At 29.5% G+C, this 17,498-nt stretch overlaps 1 protein-coding gene and 1 non-coding gene across 2 annotated transcripts in view; one reads left to right on the forward strand and one right to left on the reverse strand.

Moving 5' to 3' along the window:
* LOC123299603 (cytospin-A) overlaps positions 1 to 17,498 on the reverse strand; it is a 176,260-nt gene that overhangs the window by 158,556 nt on the left and 206 nt on the right. The window lies entirely within an intron of this gene.
* Positions 17,397 to 17,476, forward strand: Trnal-uag. The gene has a single exon. It is a non-coding gene; the product is annotated as a tRNA-Leu (tRNA).

Below are 17,498 nucleotides of genomic sequence, written 5' to 3' on the forward strand. Positions count from 1 at the left end.
CTATGTATATTTCATATATACATGGTATAAAAATTTAAATACAATGAAATCAAGTTCGAAAACTAAAACCTCGACAACTAAAGAATCACGCTCTTAAAAGTATGAAAATAAGTAAAATCGTCATAACAGTGGAGCGATCTCTTTTTGGTCCTGTGGAAAACTATTTAAATCTTGGAATCCTCCGCCTGTAATGACGATTTTACTTCTCATCACAATTTCCGATGAAAATATTTTCTTGTTTTCATTCTTTTATGAGCTTTGCAAATTTTTTTTTCAACTTTCTCGCTTCAAAATTGATCGAGATATGCCAATTTTAAAATGATGTCTTTTTAGCTCATTCAATTAAATGAACAAGTATCCAACTTGTAAACAGTTAGAGATAGAACAAAAGTTTAAATGTAAAAGTTATTCCTTATAAATAACTTAACAACTTTAATTTGAAATAATTTTTCATAAACATCACTGTTTACTCGTGAGGGCGCAAATTAGGACAAAACTTTGGATATCCATTTTCTCCAAACATTGGAAGTTGAAAATTTGTATGTAACTTCAAATAAAGGCCTTGTAAAACATTCTCGAATAACAAGACTTTCAAAAATTTCGAAAATTCCGGCAATATTTTCTAGAATTTTGTGCCCATTTAATCAAATGAAAAAAGACCCATCTTATAAACCGTTACAAATAGAACAAAAGTTCAAATGTAAAAGTTTTTTCTTATAAAAAAGTAATCAACTTTTGTTTGAAATATTTTTTGGTAAACATCACTCAGGTAAAGAGGTCCTCCCGAAAATATAATTTCGAATTTTTCGAAATTATTTTCTAGAATTATTATTCATTTTTCGAAAATGTTTCACAAGGCCACTAGTTGAAGTTACATACAAATTTTCAACTCCTTTTCTTGTATAGTTTTGGTGAAAAAAAACACCAAAGTTTTGGCCTAATTTGCGCCCTCACGGGTAAACAGTGATTTTTATGAAAAAATATTTCAAAAGTTGTTAATTTTTTAGGAAAACTTTTACATTTAACGTTTTATCTCTAACGGCTTACAAGTTGGATATTTTTTCATTTGATTGAATGCACCATTGAACAAATACAACATTTTCAAATTGGCATACCTCGGTCAATTTTGAAGACAAAAATGTGCTCAATTAACTATCAGCTAGAAGCTTTTATTCAATTTTTTTTTTAATTTGATGCATAGTTTTTTTTGCAACTTGTAAAAAACTGATTAAAACCCCTCAACCCCTCCTCCCAAAAAGGGGGTTAAACACCCCACTGAGTGGCCGATTTTTTGGTACAAAGTTTTTACAACGTAATAAACAACGGTGAGGAATATCAAAGATGCAACACTTTTTTCTCTTTAGATATATAATTTTATGATACTACTAGAGTGATACCCACCCGCTTCGCTGGGTTTAAAAGTATAAATTGATAAAGATTGCTCTCGCTTATCCCCTTTCTATAACACTCGAAATAATGATAAGGATTGTTTTACACAGGTAAAATATATGTATGGTTTTTTATTGTTTTAAATGTATAATAGTCGTAATTATTCATTGACTATATCAGAAAAGATGGTCGTGAAATATTTTATATTGACTATTTTTACAAATGAATACTTTTATAGAAATCTGTAATTTATGGTAATGTCAAATTATATTAATTTTTAAATTTTTTTTATTAATATATCTTTATAAATTATAGCTCATGTGTTATTCTCAAGTATGAGCTATATTGCTGTACAGTTTCATTAAAAACCATTCGCTAGTTTTAGCGTGAAAGCGTAACAAACAAACAAACATGCTTACTTTCGCATTTATAATATATAGAGATAGAGATTAAATAATACAAAAATTCCTTTTTTAACCGAAAAGACCTCATCTTAACTAACGTAAAAGTCAGAATAATTCGTATCTAAATTGCAGTCGTAGCAAAAACCGACTTAAATAAATAATAATATCACATTGAAAACAAAAATTGTAAACAAAACCGATAATAAAATAATAAGAGTTAAAATAAAAATAAAAATGTAACATAAACCGTACCTTCTTGTTCTTATCATATTCACATCACAATCACAATTCTTGCATATATTAATTATTAAATTAACTAAACTGAATCATATAAAACTTAATATTATTAAATATTAAATAAATACACAAAACTTTGTCACAATAATAAATATAAATACTCTGAGATATAGAAAACACTTGACGTTTTTTTTTTAACTAATTCCCACACACAAGACACAAAAGTAATTTATTAAAGTTAAATGAATTTTAATTGAACATTTCAAATAATTAAATGAATTAATTTATTAATAATTTGAAGAAAAAAAACACACATTCATTAATTTTTATCGTTTTTGTCTTGTTTATACAAAAAAATTTGTATTAAAAAAAGTAATGCTTATTTTAAAACAATTTGTGTAACAGAGCAATATTGCAAAATTTAAAATGAAAGCCATTAGGGGGCGTCCATAAATTACGTGAGGTGTTTTTTTAAATTTTCTGTCCCTCCCTCTCCCCTTGGTGAGATGTCGTGAGGTTTTAGTCAACCCCCTCCCCCGTCCCCCAATCTCACGTGAGATTTTTCAGAATGTGGGTTTATTACGTAAACGCGTTAGATTGTTTATTGTAAAAAGAAAAAAACAATTTGGTTTGTGCTTTTATTTACGACTAGTTAAGACTACCAATCAATATTGCTGAGAGTTATAAATGTAATAAAAAGTTAAGAATAGAATTAGTGAATAATCGTAATCATATTACGTTAACGCTTAAGATTAAATTTTAAACATGTACATACAATTTGGATTAAATTCAACAAAATAGTATAATATTTTTTTGTTTCAATCAGAAAAAAAAATTGCGTGATATTTGTCGAGACCCCCCCTCTCCCCAACGTGAGATTAGATGATATTTGACTCGACCCCCTCCCCCCCTTAATCATCTCACGTAATTTATGGACGCCCCCTTAGACCCTAAGATAGTGAGAGGACTAAAAAATATTTCAATGTTGACTTAAATGTAGAAAGGAAACTAAACTTCCGTATCCAGATAAAAGACTGTGTAACGAAGAAGGTCCTTCACTACATAGTATAAAACAAAGTCGCTTTCTCTGTCCCTATGTCCCTTTGTATGCTTAAATCTTTGAAACTACGCAACGGATTTTGATGCGGTTTTTTTTAATAGATAGAGTGATTCAAGAGGTAGGTTTATATGTATAATAACATCCATTAAATAGTGGAGAAGTACTGCTATTTTTGAGGTTTCTAAAGTGATGTCGTAAATAATTACATTTTTTCCGCATACATTGCAAACGCAGGCTGAACCCTACGAGTTTTATTACGGGCCACGGGCAGTAATGAATAAATCAAAACTACTGGATCCATTTTAATCACATAGGCTATATATTTTATACTCGTGCGAAGCCAGAGCGGGCCGCTATGTTTTTATATACAACGTTCACAGTTTTTCTGTAGTGTATTTAGTATCAGCATTGCACCCGTGCGAAGCCGGGGCGGGTCGCTAGTTAGAGATATAACAGTTTTAAGTTTTACTAAACTTTGTCCAATTGATGTTGCCGAACGCAACTATGTAAAAAATCGAAAAAATTAAGGCTTTCTTTCAGATTTTGGCGAAATTTTCATTATTTTTTTTTTTGAGTTGCGTTCGGCGCTAAAGGTCACAAACTTGGATTATTCATTAGGCTAACATCGGAAACAAGTTTGCAAAAATCAAAACTAAGGATTTGATGGAAACTACCCCATACTTTCAGACGACAAGGTTAGTGGATTGAATCTAGAACAGGAAATTGAAATTTCCAGAAAATTTTCTTAATAAACTATTGTCTAACTTGTTGAAAAATTAACTTTAAGATAAATTTCCAAACGTAATAAATTCTTTAAAGTGTTCAGAATATACCATAATTTTTTCAAATTTTTAAATTATTATTTAATACCTTAAAAAAATTATTTAGTGACATACTCATTTATGTCACTACGACAACAATCTAAAAATGACGCAAAAAGACCAATTTTCAGCGTTAAATTAAAATGATAAATAAGGGAGATAGGGTTCCAGTACTGGAAATTTCTTCCACATTTAGAATCTTTTTCTAAAAATTCCTAAATATTATTATTTTATGAAATATTGGCGAAAAATGAAATACTTTTTCATTTTTTTTTGTGCTGAATCCGAAAATTAAGGTAGTTTTTCAAAATATGGTGCAGTAACTTTTTATATGCAATTTAATTATTTATAACGCTACCAATCAAGCTAGATAATGATTTTTTTTTCAAAAGTATTAATTAGAATAAAAGTTATTCCAAAATTTCAGTAGAAAAATAGCTTTTTTTTAGACAATTTCGCTTATATCTTGAGTTCTAATGAAAATGGGAAACTCCGAAACTCGAAACTCTACTTCTCATTTTCAAGCTAAAGGCCTAAACATTTAACTTAAGTATTAATCTTGAGTAGTTCGTGAACGATTTAGTTCGTAAGATATCTTCATAACTCTATGGATTTTACAAACATTTTATTTTTAAGGATGTATGAGCATGGTAGTGGGGGCACAAATTTAAAAATAGATATTTTTAATTTTGATGATAAATTTATATTATTACTTAACGATATAAGACGAAAAGTAAGAATAAAATTTTTCGATATCTGGCTTAATTTTCAAAATATCGAAAATTGAAAATTTTGTTTAATTATTTAGCTTTCGATATTTCGAAAACCAAGACACATATCGAAAAATTTTATTCTTATTTTTCGTTTACATTCATGAAGTTATAACAAAATTCATCATCAAAGTTGAAAATAAGATAAAAATAATTTCAACCCTTAATCTACCCTGCTCTTACATCCCTTATATGGACGGAGACACTTAGTTTTTTTCTTTTCTAATTCATTGCTAATATGTTTACTTTCTATTAAAAAGTTTTTTTTAAATTTGTTTTCATTCATTCCAAATGAAAATTATCAAAAACTTCCAAAATATGTCGTTTTTTGAGATTCCTCCATAAGAGCCAATGTATTTTATATCGATTTTTAATGACTTTTTTCTTAAAAATTTGCACGGATACCTAAGCTGAAATTTTAACCACATATTCTTTGAGTAAAAGACTACCTACAAACAAATTTTGAGCCTTTAAATCAAACATTGTTGTCATGCTCATACATCCTTAAAGCGTCTGTATACGTGGGGGCGCCAACTTTGAAATATCCGACTTATGATTGTTTTGCTAAAATTATATATAGCGCTTTTTGACAAAGATATAATATAATATGTGAAATGTCTTTACTTGATTGAAAGCTGTCTATTTTCTAAAAGTGATTTTTTGTACCAAAAATTAAAAAAATTGCAATATTTAATTATATAATTTTAATTTTCTTTAATTATAATCGTGATTTTATGAAAAATTAATTTAATATGAATGTACGTTTGTGCTTTATATTTGAAAAAAAAATATTTAAAAAAAAGTTTGGAAAGTTATCCACCCTAAGGCGAACTAGAAGTCCTAAGACTATTAAGTATCATGCAATACCAAAATATTGTTTAAAAGATTGGACCGGTTAAAAATCATGAAATTTAACAAAAAAATTACATGTAATTTGTTTATACTTCTTTTTTTTTTTTAAATAAAATACCAATAACATGAAAATGCCATATTATTGTTCTAAAAACACATATTTTCCACTTTACAAAACATCTCTAACTTGATTTTTCCCGGATGATCATTTGAAGTTAGATCCCGTTACTCGAATTAATCGCATTTTCGTTTCGGCCACGAAAACTGGCTCAGTGTCTCCCTCCTCCCTTTGAAACTAATATTTTTCATTTGAAGCATTTTCCTTGATTAAATTTATTTATCCAGTTTCAAGCATATGTCATCTTAAAAAAGAAGCACCCTGTATATAGTATTTGTGTAAACAGCGGCAATTGTTATTTTTGCCCGGAGTGAACTAAATATAAAAAAATTTTACTTTCGTATTAAGGATGTATGAGCATGACAACAATGTTTGATTTAAAGGCTCAAAATTTGTTTGTAGGTAGTCTTTTACTCAAAGAATAAGTGGTTAAAATTTCAGCTTAGGTATCCGTGCAAATTTTTAAGAAAAAAGTCATTAAAAATCGATATAAAATACATTGGCTCTTATGGAGGAATCTCAAAAAACGACATATTTTGGAAGTTTTTGATAATTTTCATTTGGAATGAATGAAAACAAATTTAAAAAAAACTTTTTAATAGAAAGTAAACATATTAGCAATGAATTAGAATAGAAAAAAACTAAGTGTCTCCGTCCATATAAGGGATGTAAGAGCAGGGTAGATTAAGGGTTGAAATTATTTTTATCTTATTTTCAACTTTGATGATGAATTTTGTTATAACTTCATGAATGTAAACGAAAAATAAGAATAAAATTTTTCGATATGTGTCTTGGTTTTCGAAATATCGAAAGCTAAATAATTAAACAAAATTTTCAATTTTCGATATTTTGAAAATTAAGCCAGATATCGAAAAATTTTATTCTTACTTTTCGTCTTATATCGTCAAGTAATAATATAAATTTATCATCAAAATTGAAAATATCTATTTTTAAATTTGTGCCCCCACTACCATGCTCATACATCCTTAATAATCGGCCAACTTACTCTAATTTTTTATTCAAAATTCAAACTATTTTTATTTGAAATGTAAAATTAAAACAATTTTTTTAAATACATATAATTTTTTGTATCAACACACATAAAACACTACACAAACGTTTCCCATAAACCACATTAAACTGTCAACAAACAAACATTCCTTTTTTTGCAACAAACAATTTTAACTCAGTAACAATACAGGAGAAATGAAAACACTATGACTGTTGTCGTTCGTAGAAGAATGATAGATAATAAATAAACGGACGGACGTGTGTACGTCGTACAAAACCAAACACATATGAATATGATGATGATATGTGATGTAAAGAGGTATTTAAATCGTTAAAAACAAACCACACAACATAATAATAATAAACACACACGATTGACAAGCAAATAAATAATAAAACCAAACAACAAACATATTGCCATGCCACGGACACGGCCACCACGAGTTTTTTAAATAAAATAGTAAAATACGGTGATTACTATTATTATTGGATTGGATTGGATTGGAATGAAATGGATTGGATAGGATAGATAAATATATATGTTCAATGTGATGGTGGAACTAAAAACGTGCTCCCATTCCAACAGCATTGAACTAATGGTATAAGTATAATAATATACTTATTTTTTATAGTCCAGTCAAAGTTTAAAAGGATTCTGTAAGAGCAAATCGATTCCTCTTGATCAATATGCGTCGGTTTTTCAATCGGAAATCTTCCCCATGCTGAGAGGTGCTCAAATCTGTAACTCGAAAGGTTACAGTGGGGAGCATATCAGCATTTTAACAGATAGTCAGGCCGCTCTTCAGGCCCTTGAAGCGTCAAGATTCCAATCAAGGATAGTCTATGAATGCTTCAAGGAGCTGAATCACCTGGCACTGAACATCACAGTCAGGCTGATCTGGATTCCAGATCACTCTGGCGTTAAATGGAATGAAGCAGCAGAGCCTGAGCCTAAAATGAGTCTGTCATTCCCATAGCAAGATGCTCTGTAATTTACCGAATCAAAGAATGGCTACGAGCAAATTTTGATTACTGGGACTTTGCGCAGGGTATGAGACAGGCCAAATTGTGTATAACCATAGCTAGGCCATTCGACTGTGCTCGCCTGAAACTTACTAGAGCACAGTTGAGAAGGGTCGAACTTTGGACAGGACACTGTCGATTGAACTATCACCTTCACAACATGGGGATCTCTAATGATCCCACTTGTACAGATTGTATGGAGAATGGTGAAACCTCCATACATGTTATTTACACCTGCGGAAAACTGCAAGGTTTTAGATTCAGAATGTTCGAGTCCGAAATCTTGGATCCATCTATCTTAGGAGAGATCCCGGCGAAGTAGCTGTGGGCTTTCTGTGTCACGTCTGGCCTCGATCGAATCTTTTAGCTTCACCCGATTTTAATAGCGCCTGCTACCCGAAGACGTCTCGCTTTCGTGTGACAGGTCGTTCTCAAGGAGGGTACACAGGAATCTCGGTAAGTGCTAGGGACCCACTTGGAGTATCTCTCTTTTGTTTTATTATTATTATTATTATATTCCCTATTAGAGCAGGCACTAGATAGAGTTGACTGTGCAAAATCCGAGGACCGCATTTTGTCAATTGATTCTTTATTCTGAAAATCTTATAGATTAATATTTCGGATGTTGCCAGAAACCCTATTGGTTCAATTTTTGTATATCCCTCCCCCACCTCCAGAATCAGGCAAATGTCAATTTTTTGAATCAAATAAGACAGGTTTTTTGGGTAATTTTACGTCAAAAACGCTCCTTGTGATTTTTTCCTTAAAATCACCGTTTTTGAGTTATTAACAGATTCAGGTTTGGACAAACTCCAAAAAACTTATTTTCAAAGCTGAAAATTAATGCAAATAAATTAAATTTTTGAGCTTTTTAAAATCTTAAAACCATCTTTGAACATCTTTTACAAAGTTCTGAAGAGTAATTACAGATTGTTTGATTCTAAAGCTTCAATTTTTAATTGTTAAAAATTGTTTAATTGTTAAACGTTATTATGAAGACTTAAGTGTTAATAATATGGAATAGATTTTTTTTATTCAGGTAATATATTTGAGTTTTACTGTAGTGAAGTGTTTTGTTTAAATAAAAACGTGGACAATGTCGCTACAAGTAATAATTTTTTAATATAAAAATTAAAAAAAATTAAAAATAGAGGCTTTAGAATCATTCAATCTGTAATTACAACTTCATAGAAGATGTTCAAAGATGATTTTAAGATTTTGATAAGCTCAAAAATTTAATTTATTTGCATTAATTTTCAGCTTTGAAAATAATTTTTTTAGAGTTTTTCCAAATATTAAACTGTTAATAACTCAAAAACGGTGTACTTTAGGAAAAAATTGGACCAATCGAGTTTTTGGCAACATCCAGAATATTAATCTTTAAGTTTTCTGAACAAGAATCAATTGACAATCACATGCGGTCCTAGAATTTTACACACTCAAGTTAATCGAGCGCCTCTATACGTTTCTGCTTGGTTAAGATTAACAAGGATGAAGAATGCAGTTAGATGATGTAGTTTTGAGCAAGGTATATTGCGAACACAGTATTATTATGGGGACGCCTAAAACTTTTATGTATAGTACTGTTGCAAATTCGGGTACTGGAAGCAGTAGCAAATAAATTACAGGGTGTCGCTAAAAGCTCTTTACAACGCTCTACCACATATAGCTTAGCTCAAAATAAGTCGATTTAGCTAAACATGCCTTAGTAAAAGTTGCTCCGTTTTGGCGCTATATACTCTTGAAGTTGCAATTTTGAAATCGTTTTTCTTCCACAACTTAGAACAGATGACGCGTTTATGATAAAATTTGGTGTAGTGACACTGTTTTTCATATAAAACAACTCAAATTAACCTTATAAGAAATATCAACTCATGGGTGTAGTAAAATGTGAGATTTTTGGTCGCTAAAATCCTCCAAATTTTTAGGCCCATGGTGGTAAAAGATTTTAAATACGGATTTCGGATGAAGTTAACGGTTTACTACAAAAAAGTTTCTCTACATAAACATCGATTATTATCATAGTTTATTCAAATTTTGCAATTTTCATCTTTGTTAGACTCGTCAAAAAGCCACTCACGAAGTTTCAAGTATGTATTCATCATTTTTTTTTTTTAAACTGTGGTGTCCACGGTCTAAAAGGTGTTGAAATAATTTTTTTTTTTACCTAAAAAATAACAATGTATTGAATTGATGCGAAACTAGCAACTAGTACGATTTCATCAAAATATCTTTCTGCCAAAGTTAAATATTTACACTATCATAATTTTGGTATAATCCGAGTTTTTTGGGTAACATCCAAAAACTTTTAATCAATAATATTCAATCAATTTTTCAAGAATGTAAACATCCCTTAAAATCTCTATTTCTATGTAAAAAAAAATTATGAAGTGACTGGACTATATTTTCTATTAATCTTCTTGATATGTTTCGCGCGACCACAACACAACACAGTAGAACTAGTAGAACACTACAACGCAACGATAAGAATAGAGTGAGTGATATGGACGAGCACACTGCATACCATTACATGGACTGACGTGAGGTAGGTAAAGTGAAAGAAGCCTCATATGTCTATAATAATAAATACATACATGTAAGTAAGTAAGTACTGTGACACTGTGTATCATAATTAAGATAGTCGGGTCATTCAAACAAAATCTTAAGAAATCTTCAAAACTTTTAATATAAGTAATTAAAAGCCTAATACAGTACGATATTAGAATCTAGAATTTATTGATTCTTAAGAAAAAATTGTGTACTGGAGTATTGACTTGCAGTTTTTTGCATTTGCTTCAGAAAAATATCCTAAAAAATAAGTCTATATGGTTTAAAGCGGAACTTTTTTTTTAATCCCCGCGTCATTGGCGTGAAAGGAGTTTAAATCGTAAAACAAATCAGATAAAATAAAATAACATTTAGAAAATTTTAAAAAGGTCAAAATGCTAAAGTGCTCCGAAATTTAAGATACTTTTATTAATAAATTTCTTTATGCACCTCCCCCCCGCTTTCGAGAGTCTTAATGACTCTCAAAATGAAAAAGACCATTGTTTTTGCACTTTAAAACTTTTAATGGCATATAAGGGGGTTTTGGGATCGCCAATCTCGAATTTTCAGCCAAAATGTCAAATTTATTAAACCCCTCCCCCCTCCTCTTAGATTACATAAGTAGGCCTCCTAATAAATATAATACCATTTTTTGAAAATTTAACCTTTTTTAAAACATGTTAGGGGATTTTTAAAGTTGCTGTACTTGAATTTATGAACAAATTGCTTCAATTTTCATTCCTCCCTCTTTAGCTTACATAACTAAAAACCCCCGAAATAAAAAATACTCTTTATTTGAAAATTTAAAATCACTGACCTATAATTTATGATCAAATTGATTCAATTTTCACCCCCCCCCTCTCCTCTGTTTTAACTTACATAAGTAGACCACCTAAATAAATTTGACCACTTACATGCCTTAAATTTTTAAAAAAATTGTATTTTTTATTTGGAAGTCTACTTAAGTGAGCTAAAAGAGCAAGAAAGAGTGAAAATTAAATCAATTTGACCACTTATTCCATATCAGCAACTCTAAACACCCCCTTATATGTCTTAAAAAGGCTTAAATCAAAAAAATGGTTTTCTTATTTAGTGGGTCTACTTTTTGGACTAAAAGAAGGTGGGGGTAAGAAAATAAACATTTTGACTGAAAATTTGAGATCAGTAACTCTAAAAACCTTGACCTTGAACTATGTTTCTCATTTACGAACTCGATCTCAATTTTTACGACTTGAGCAAGCTATACAAATTTCAGCTTGATATCAAGAATATACAGACAGGCGAACAGGCAGACGGACAACAGGAAATGGACTAATTAAATGATTTTATGAACACATACACAAAAATTTTGTTCATAGCATCAATATTTTTAAGCATTACAAACTTGAGACTAAACTAGTATACCTTGATACATTTCATATATACATGGTTTAAAAATACACTCGCACCAAAACTCGAACCCGGACCTCTTGGATTCATGCCAAGTGCCTTTTTTTTCAATTTTCATTAATAAAAATTACTTGGCAAGATTTTTTTTTATATATAGTTTGCGCTATTTGTATCATAATAAAATCGTCAATTATAATCGAGAGACTTTGACGGTAAATAAATATTGTACACATGATTAAAGTAACTAGCACAAATAATAAATAAAAAATTGAACAAACATTATTTTTTTACAAGCGACATTATTTTTTATTTGACTTGTAATTTTTGTATGTATGTATGTTTATTCGTGTTAAATCTTGCCACTGGAGATTTTAAAGTAATTATCCTCAACCAATTTTTGGAACACCAAAGTTGGAACACATACTTTTAAAACACCTGGTACAAAAAAAAAAAATTTTAACTGTTCATGTGTACATTTTTAATACCATGTATATATTTTGTAGTAATAAGCTTTAAGGAAGTTACAACTATTACGTAACTACATATATATAAATTATTATTGAACCAACCACATTAAAGGTGCGTTAACATTAATGACATTAATTTGAGGCGTGATTGGAATGCTCTATTTATATCAATAAAAATATTTTTACTGTCTTTTAATATCGGATATTTATCAAGAATGTAAAAACTGGCAAATATTTACAATTATATAAAAAGTGAGAATTATAATTTGTTCTTTCAACGGTCATTTATAAATTATTCACACGTTTTTATCATTTTTGTTTACTGTTTCCGATAATAATCGCTTTTAGAGCGGAAGAAATTCGTTCTTGAGTTTTTCAACCAGTAAAACAAAAAGCAATGTATTGAACAAAATTTTTAGTCAAAAATGGCTGCTTAGCACGGTAGGCTCATTGTGTTGAAGTCAAAATTAGCCATTTCCGTCAGAAATTTAAAGAGGTTATTTTAATTTAACTTGCTTTAATTTTTCTAGAAAATTAATGAAGTTTTTCATGTATTTTTATCTTTAAAAACATATAATTATCAATGTAAATAAGCAGTACCCCTATCAAACAGGCCAGCAGTACCCGTATCAGCCAAAAAACGAGAATATCTTTTTTGGCGGATTCTTTGAAAAAAGACGGTTTTTTGGGTAAACTATTGATTTTTGTTGGCAATGGGAAAGTTAAAGATAATTCAAAAATACGTATTTTGAGCTAAGACTCGACCCTGTATATTTATCCGTTCTCTAAGTATAAGCAATTGAAGTTTTGAAATTGAAAATTTTATTTCTCGGAAACGGTGGGGTGGGAGGATAATATTATGAGAGGTATGACTATGAGGAGTATAATAGTAAGAGGAGGCAGCACTTATGTATACTATTTATGATATTTTTTTTAATGACTAAATATCTACAAAATATCAAAAAATCAAATTTTTTTATTAACTTGCCTGGAAGTAATTGCAGAATTAACATTTGGTCCATTTTTCAAAAATTAATTTAAATTAAATTTTTAGTTAACAATTAATTTTTATGTAAAATTTTTTAAATAAAAATATAAAAAATTATTTTAAAAAAATGACCAACTTTTTGAAAAATGCCCCAAATGTTAATCCTGCATCCTGCAATTACTGTCAGGCAAGTTAATAAAAAAATTTGATTTTTTGATATTTTTTGCAAATATTTAGTCATACTTTGACCTAAGGAGGCTCATTTTGGTCGCTTATCCCTTCAATAATCAGCGGTGGTCTATCAATTTTTAAAAACAAACTGGTATAGACCCGTTTCTATTATTAATACAAAGTCGAAAAAAATATCATATACAGTACATAAAAAGTGCTGCCATCTCATACTATTATGATAACCCCACACCCCCCCCCGCCGTTTCTGAGAAACAAATTTGTCTATTTCAAAACTTCAAATGCTTATACTTGGAAAACGGATAAAGATACAGAGTCGAGTCTTGGCTCAAAATTCGTATTTTTGAATTATATTCAACTTTTCCATATAAAAGTCATCAGCAAAAATCAATAATTTCCTAAAAAACCGCCTTTTTTCAAAATTTTTCAAAAAATCCGCCAAAAAAGATCGTTTTTGGGCAACTATTTTGGATTTTTGTTTTTGATAACATTTCGAACCCATCCTCTATGGTCCCAAAGTGTGTACGAAAAGTGTGTGTACTTATTTACGATAAAATGATTTTTTCTTAATAATTTTTTTTTAACTTATAGAAATTATTTTCTACTTTTTAAGTCAGATAGTTACTAAAGCGTCTTTTTTTTAGTTTCTTTAAACTATTATTATTTTTTCTACTTTTTAGTCCAGCTAGTTATTTAAAACTGTATTTTAAATTTAAGAGCGAAAATCACTCCTCACATTTACCAAATAAGTGTTTTACATGCTTTCCACCATTTATCTACTTACAAAATTTCTTAATCATGAAGGTCCTGATCAAGTAATCGGACAAACTTATTAAATTATTGTTTTGTCATCGATTGTTGCAATTGTGTGAAGTTTCAATTTAAATATGCCAATCAATTGACTTAAATGGTATTCAAGTTGCCTATATATTAAATACTAATAATTCAGACCGTATAATAATTCAGTGTTTTTCAATCTTTTTCATGGGGCAACCCCTTTAGTAACTAGAAATATTTTGCGAACTCTCCGCTGTTTCTATCCTGTATTTTATTATCATATTATAAATATCTAATTGGGACAAAATACTTATTTATTTTCACAATTAGGTACCAGTAAGTAAAGTTTTTTATTAAAATCTTATCAATTAAAACGTAAAAATGATATATATTTTAATTAGCGAGACACAACAACCACAGCGGGAAGTGTTTGGAAGGTATTGAGTAGTGAGGGTACATTGTTTGACGAGCGCCTTTGTTTTTAATCTTGAAATCACGTATGTCTTTGAATTAATTGAAGTAACTTATGATTATTGAAATTGGTTAAATTTCTGAAAAACAAGTGAAAACAAACAATTGACTGTGTTAATTGTTCAAATATCCTGTACAGGCAGTGCAGAATTCCAATTCTTGCATTATTTTTAAGCAATTAGAAAAGTTTAAAATCAACTCAATTATTGGCAGCCTTTCGATAACCATTTGTTTTGGATTTCAAAAATTGCCGGAAGTATTTTTTAAAAATTTTTTTCGTTTTTCGAGAATCTTTTACAAGACCACTAGTTGAAGTTACCTGCAAATTTTCAACTTCCTATCTTTTATAGTTTTGGAGAAAATGGACATCAAAGTTTTGTCCTAATTTGCGAACCCCTGTGCAAACCGTCACTGTTTCAAAAAAAGTTGTTTATTTTTTTATAAGTAACATTTTTTATTTTTTACATTTAAAATTTTTTTCTATCTCTAGCAAAAATACCCCTGGAGCACAGTTGGCCGTTTTTGTGCCAAAAAGTGGAATTTCCGATCAAAAATGGCATGATTTTCGGAGTACCTGATAGAATCCTACTTACTAGATGACAATTTTAAGCCAGAATAACCATTTCAAAAAAATGTTGGCCTACATATGTCCTTACTAGAGTCCTATGCTTCCCTATAATTAGGTTAAGTTGGCCGACTGTTCCTTAGGATCCAGTAGACACATTACAAAAAGTTTCATTAAAATCGGTACTCAGTTTATATTATGTTTGACTTTATATTATGTTTCTGGTGTGGCAGATTCATAAATAAAATAGGATAGCGTCAATTTTCCAATAAGTTTTTTGACTCATTATAAAACAAAGTAATTGCCTCACACAAAATGAACTGAATAATTAATATATGACAGCTAAACATTCTACATAAAACATAATTATAATGAATGTGACTGTAACTGTCTACGCTACGTAATAATGAATTACTTTTATTTTAATTAAAAGTAATTTTTAATTACATATAATCATAATAAATGTATATGATTAATTAATACTAATAAAAATATTATCTAAAATCGTATACTCCAAGCAAAATACGAATTTCTTATTATAGTCGGATAAAGGAATACATAAAATAGCCATTCTTAGGGAGTCCTAAATAACAGCTCAGATTTTGATGATTTTTTTTCAAAAAGATTATTTTTGTATATTATTTCAAATCAGAAACATTTCAAATGGGTGAAATAATCTGGAGGGGGTGTCGCGACGATAATAGGCAATGTCGCGACTAATATATCGACGTCCAGCCTAAATCGCTAATGATAGAAATTTGAAATTTCGAAAAGATATTGATTTTATACAGTAGGTGTCACATAAGAAAGAATTTTTTGAAATTCATCCTCTAAAAGGGTGAAATAAGGGATGAAAGTTTGTATGAAAATATATACAAACCATCATTTTTGAGTTCACTACTTCACAGATTTTAAAAATTCTTTAATCTATAGAATGCTACATTATCACCATGGGTTGTATTTTATTTTCAAAAAAAGTTGGGGTTCCGCACCAAAAGCTAATCGGTAGTGGACTCTAAAATGACGGATTGTATATATTTGCATACAAACTTTCATCCACTATTTCATCCTTTTAGGGAACAAATTTCGAAAAAATCTTTCTTATGTGACACCTGCTGTATAAAATCAATATCTTCTCGAAATTTCAAATTTAACGATTTAACATTAGCGATTTTGGCTGGGCGTCGATATATCAGTCGCGACATTGCCTATTCCCCCTCCAGATTATTTCCTCCATTTGAAATGTTTATATTTAACTCAGTCGGGCTTTTTGTTTTTTTAAATAATTTTTTTTATTTATTTTGGAAGTACTACTAGTTTACTAATTACTTCACAATCTGACGGAAATTACAATATTACAGTGACATATCTCTATCCCTATCCCTATATATTATAAATGTGAAAGTAAGCATGTTTGTTTGTTTATTACGCTTTCACGCTAAAACTAGCGAATGGTTTTTAATGAAACTGTACAGCAATATAGCTGATATATCAGAATAACACATGAACTATAATTTATAAAGATATATTAAAAGAAAATTAAAAAAATTAAAGAATTAAATTTAATTTGACATTTATCATTTTTTAAATTTTTACAGAAATCTTTAATTTATCAAACAAATCATGGCCTACTTTTCTACTATTCTGATATACTCAATGAATTATGACTATTTTACATTTAACAAAATTGAAAACTGTGTATATCAAGAGAGAGTGGAGGCTATAAAGCAGTGGTTTTTACTTTTAAGCCCAGTGAAGCGGGCGGGTATCAATCTAGTATACTATAAATGCGAAAGTAAGCATGTTTGTTTGTTTGTTTGTTACGCTTTCACGCTTGGACTAGCGAATGGTTTTTAATGAAACTGTGCAACAATATAGCTCATACTTCAGAATAACACATGAGACATAATTTATAAAGGTATATTAATAATAAAAAAAAAATGTAAAAATTAATTAAATTTGAAAATACCATAAATTACAGATTTCTGTAAAAGTAGTCATTTGACATTACCATAAATTATAGATTTCTGAAAAAATAGTCAATATAATATATTTCCAACTTTTCTGATATACTCAGCGAAGTGGGTGGGTATCACTCTAGTACTCTATGCAGCTTAGATATACAGACTTTAGTATAGTGATTCTACAAATTTTTAACCACTTAGATTTTAAAGGAAAGCAAGATTAAAATTAGTAAATTTTCAAATATATTTACACTTAAATAGGAAAACATTGGTTTCGTAATAATTTTATTATAATGTATTCTCTAATCAATGATTTTCTAATACTGTTTAATGATATACGTCGGACACATAACAGGCAGCGTGGCCGAGCGGTCTAAGGCGCTGGTTTTAGGCACCAGTCCGAAAGGGCGTGGGTTCGAATCCCACCGCTGTCAAATAATTTTTATTCAATTTTTA

The sequence above is a fragment of the Chrysoperla carnea genome, chromosome 5 (assembly GCF_905475395.1).
Source record: "Chrysoperla carnea chromosome 5, inChrCarn1.1, whole genome shotgun sequence".
NCBI lineage: Eukaryota > Metazoa > Arthropoda > Insecta > Neuroptera > Chrysopidae > Chrysoperla > Chrysoperla carnea.